This window comes from Diadema antillarum, unplaced genomic scaffold (assembly GCF_040938485.1).
Source record: "Diadema antillarum isolate AM-2024a unplaced genomic scaffold, OU_Dant_1.0 seq00000912_RagTag, whole genome shotgun sequence".
NCBI classification, from domain to species: domain Eukaryota; kingdom Metazoa; phylum Echinodermata; class Echinoidea; order Diadematoida; family Diadematidae; genus Diadema; species Diadema antillarum.
The window spans coordinates 524,536-530,333 of NW_027271768.1; positions in this window are offsets into that span (position 1 = coordinate 524,536).

The window sequence follows — 5,798 nt, forward strand, 5'->3', positions numbered from 1 at the left end:
TTCAGTTTATCCATTACTGATGTATGCAATTTGAGTTTGACACGATTGTATAAGCTTCGAGAATCCAAGCAATATCATTGTAAATGGTATCCATGAAAAAAGAACATGGAATTAATACAGCTATCCAAAAGGCATGTGATAGTATGTGATTATTGTAGCTTGACTTGGATTTTACCTCACATTCACTATAAATAATAATGAGAAATTGTGAAGGTAAAAGAAACCCTTGCTACAGCAAGGCTTTCTTTTTCCCATGGGGGATGGTGTCACAAATGTACACACTAGTAGTTATGTACACATACATGTATGATGTACTGTATGCCTGGCGGTTTTAATGTGTATGTACACAGGTTGACCAGATTAATGGAGAACATTCTATGTGGTATAGATATAGTACATACAGGCTGACTAGATCAGTGGAGAATTTTCTAGGTGGTATACAATGTAGCTATACAGTACATGCATGTAACAGGAAATACATTATAGCTTACTCAATCTAGATTGATTTTACCCATTCCAGAATGTTCTGGGAAGTGCTAACATATTTGGCTGAGTGAGGCACTGTCCCTGTAGCCCAATGTGATTGGTAGTTATTCTTGGCAATGATGTTTTGTACATAGATAGGCAGTGAGTCATCCAGATTTCCTGGAACTTGGACTGGCTAGTAGGTTGGAGAGAGTTACAGAATGTGCTAGAAAGGGGTGAATAGATAGTATATAAGCTAGAGAAATTCTGCAGTAGGCAGAGTACCCAACACCTCTGCTCTGAGAGTTACGTCACTTCTGGCTCTGAAGCGACTTGTTATAGTCAGTCCTGTGTTACCTGCTGACCTGTTATGTTTGTGGAGATAAGGCCTGGGAGACATTTTGCCTGCAGATAATTAATTTGCCTTCATTGGGGATAGACACCATTTTTATGTCAATGGACATTGCTGCGGAAAAGCTGTGACGGGCTGGATTCCTAGCTGGACAATATTAAGTGAATCATCATTCAACGCATCAACTGGATGTGGTTGTCACAACATTTGGACTCTGCACGTTTCGCCGTGGACGTATATCGTGGATTTTACCCCGGATCTATACCGTGGACTATCGTAACCTGTGCCTCTGGAGTTACGTCAGAGGAATCATTCATCGGTGCATCGCGGATCATTCGTTTGTGCATCGAGCATCGTATTTGGACATTTCCAGGGATATTGCGTGTAATGCGTACGTAAGTGATTCCATCACTGACTTATATTTGTTTCTATTGATCATTATTGTACTGATGTGAAACCGATTACCAGTCTGTACCTACAATATCACTGTTAATAAACCGCCTGAACATCAGTTGATTGTTTTTTTTTGTGCGATCATTCTCGGAGTGATTTTGGTCGTAACATTACCAACTTACCCTATTAAAAAGATCAAACTCAAGAAAACTGCAAGAAACACATGAACTGTCCAAAAAGTTGTGAGTCTCCCAGGATGAAAATTTGATTTCTTAACTGCCTCCTGGTAAAATTTCAAAGTGATATACTTTTTGCTCTTTCTGAAGCATTTGGCGTTTTAAATTTACCATTTACTACCTTGACCAACGATCTCTCTTGAGCTTCATCATGTCTAGAGTTCAAGGGTGAGTTTCTCACCGCTCTACTCTTTTCATGACCACCTGTCTCTCAATTTTCATATCATGCAGAGCAAATAGAGAAAGCCAATTTATTGATACATTTGAAAACTAAAAGTCAGAAAACTTAACTGTAAATACATTAGAAAATTCACATGTGACTTCATCGGGTGTGCATCACATCTCAAAAGGACACGCACACACACACACACACACACACACACACACACACACACACATACATGTTTGTCTGCATGTGTATGTTTATAAAGAGAGATAGATAAATATACACACTCACAAAATACAGTGCACCCCCATTATAACAAAGTACTCGCGACCGGCGATTTCTTTCATTAAATCGAAATCTCATTATAACCGAACGGTACGGTGTATAAAGAATAATGGAGATGATAATTTGGTTACCTGAAGTTTAATTTTGTTGTAACGAGAATTTCGTTATAACCCTGTTCGTTATGAGTGCACTGTAACAGAATCAGATATACAAAACAATGCGAGCGTGTATAGTTAATCCTATTCATGATGGCACACATGTAACTGCTGTTATGATGTATATGGTGTTAATATTTAAATGTAATACAAGGTACATGTACTAACCTTCCATATGCAACAAATTACAAAATATACAAGACATTTATAACAACACACATGAATCAACATGCAGGGGTAGGTAAATTTCTTTTGCACATTTGACATTTCTCAATGAAGTTTATTTTGATATCATTCAACAGAATAATTTGTCAATACCATTTAATAAATGTATTTCATACACTTAAACTGGTGGCTACACACGTTGAATCCACAACTGTTATACTTGGGGAACTTGGGCAAAGGGTGATAGACCACAAAGGCTTCTATGATAACTCAATAGCAAACCAATCATAGTCTTCATTTCAAACAAAATATGAAAAGAAAATATGGAGAAACAACTTACACTAATACCAGAGGTACACATTTGCATCATATCCATATCAAATTCATATCCAATAAGAACATCTAATATCATTTTATACAGCCTAAAACAATGTAAAATTGTTAGCCCACACATAACATGTACTCATTTATCAGACTCTACCCATACTAAATTGTGGCTAATATGTTTCAGGGTGCATATGTCTGTGTGTGTCATTTGAGGAAGTATATAAGGGAAAAAAACAAACAAACATACTTAATGCTGCCTTCAATATTTAGGAGCAGGGAGGACAATTCATACTTTGGTTAAACACAGACAAGCATTACATGTGAACTAACATACTAGAAATCTCTCAATGCCTCTGTGTTGTCTCATAGTGGTTGACAAGTCTTGTTTGAAACACAGAAGAGCATGTTGAAAAACCTCGCTATAAACTTGGTAAGAGGCTTTCCAATTTTTACTGAGCTCTCTCAGACTCACCTCCTGACAATAAAACTGCCACTGCTTGCATTTGGGTGGCCCCTGGCAATAACAAAAGACTTGTACGAAATGCTGCTTGTGCAATGATCAAATAAAACACAGAATATCAGAATGTAGAATACAAGCTGAAATCTTGCACTGCCTACTCCTACCAAATTAACTGCAGGGCTGTAGAGAATAGAGAAAAAAGTGTCTTTAAGACCCTTTTCTTTTCATTTTTGTTTGAATAACACATCTTCTGAAAAGTTATTTCCACAAGCTGACAAAATATACAGCATTATTTTTCATTTGCACAGAGTATCTTTTCAACTCGCTGAGAGCAAAAGGCTGAGTGCAGTGGAGTACCTATCAGAATTCAAAGCCCTAAAAATAAATAAGACTGTTGAAATGGAGTCAGTCTTAAATATTTTCCATCGAGCTCCCAACAAGTTACCGCAAAACTTTCGTGGAAAGTTTGCACGGCCCCATACAGCTGTGATGGCCGACTGTGACATCCAGCGCACTACGAATCTTGTTCTGTAATGTCGAGATGGGGTGACATTGGAGGTCACAGATTCGTGAGCGATTTCTAGCATCCATGCACACAGTGCACAACCAGGGGAAAAATTGCCAATTTCCTTCTTCTCGTGAGGTAGCCATACACTTGGAAAACCTGCAAACGTAGCATCTGTAGCAGCCTGCGACAAATCGAGTCTGTGGCGTGAGCATTTGCTGAACAAAATGTTTCAACCTATGAAGTATTCCCAGCGAGTTTCACAGCAGATCACTTTTCTGAAAACCTTACAAACAGACGGACTACCTTTAAGCATGCAATAACAGTGAAGCAGCAATTTAATGTCGCTTCTGTATTCTCTGTACACGAGTTGCACAAGGGTCATTGGAATGTTACTGTTTCAAGAGAAATCCTACTTGGACCCAAACGCACACATTACAAAAGCCTTGATATGAGACTAGGAGTACACACCAATATAGCAGCTGGACACACTATCCATCATTTACACAAATATTCTCAGTATACCAGCTTAGTGCAAGTTGTGGAAACACAAGAAAATAAATACTGTGTGTTACGACTGGGTCATTGAAAAACTGGCTCGATTCCCAAGCTTTCAGCTGGCTTCTGTTTAGCCCAAACCAGTCTTTCAAATATCATAGTACTACTTCAAGCCACAGGACGTATTGCCATATTATTTAACTATCATTTACATAATTGGTGTATTCATTAATCTTTTCTCTCTTTTTTTTCACACAACACATCTTTTTTTCTCAGTGTCAGAAAATATACTTGCTACCTGGTTACTTGGCAGGATTTTTTTTTCAGCTATAAGATTGTGAAAGGGGAAAAAAACTTCCTTCAATGAACATTCACATCATATTTGACGGCTCTCCCTCCCTGGTTTTATGAGAGTTGTGACAGTCAAAGCTTCTACGAGATACAAGTGAATACATTCCTGCAGAAATCAGATAATTTATGCACGTACACCAGTCTGGAATTAGAGCCTAGTATCTACAGAACACAGAATAGAAATGAACGAAAGCGCAGAGCGAGTAAGTACAAGGACTACAAAGCTCGTACTCCACTCTGCTGTAGAAGTTAAATGATAGGACTGATTAACTCACCTTTCGGTATCTGGAGTGCACGATCATTTCTGACCCTTATGACAGCCAGTGAAATGATCAGTGCACTTTAATGCTAGTATGTCCCAATCAGAACAACAAAATCAATATATAGAATAGCTCTATCTAACGATACAAAATGTTTGGTAGATTACTTTCTGTTTTTTTTTTTAAATTGTACAAAAAAAGACGAACAGCAGCACAATATCTCCATTGATTGGCAAAGCCATGATTCAGTGTCCCTCGCCTCTCTGTTAAATGCTACAAGTACCATTTATATAATATATATATAATATTTACACAAACAATACCTTTTCTCTTAGTTAATAATACGCTCTGCTGCAATATACAATCTATGGAATGCCTGACAGGCACAGGCAACAGGAGGCGATCACAACAATCAGCAAACAAAGTCACATTTAGCTTGCCATAGCACATACAATCAGTTGGTTTTTTAGAAATGTCCAAAATTGCTTCATTCCTCAAGGAGTGAATTACACATTCGTAGGAAGAAGCCCCCAAAGAGATGCAGAGAGTAAGCACTCATTTGTTTACTCAACTTGTTCCTAAATTTTTTAAAAACTCTTCATTTTTTGTCTTCTGGCGTGGCTCCAACTTCCTAATCATGACAAGCAAGTGGGTACTAAGTGAACACAATCGCTTTCTCCTCTAAGTTGTGAGTGTACACATCAACATCTATCCAGATTTGCATAATATTGCCACACAAAAAATGGTTGCACTCACATACAGGGAAATGAGGGGGTAGGGTTGGGGGAAAGCTGTTCACCTAGCGTCTGAGCAAACGTCGATACTTGATCCCATAGGTGCCACATCATTCACAACTTGATCAAACATAATGTACCTTGCTTATCACTGAAAGACTGTGATTGGCTCACATACAGCCCTGTTAGAGACAGAAAGAGTTCATTCTACATCATCCTATGCCTCATCCCAACTTTTCAAGAGCACTCCACAAGCCAAGCTGAGTAAACAAAAGAGACTACCACTCGAACATTGTTATACCAAAATTTGTTGTTGCTTGTCCCCCCTAAGCTACAATGATGTATTCTGCTGATAATGTGATTACCAATAGCTGGAGATCAATATAATCTCCCCCAGCTCCCCCCCCCCCCCCCCACCCCCCACTGGATATAAGTGCCCATCCCAA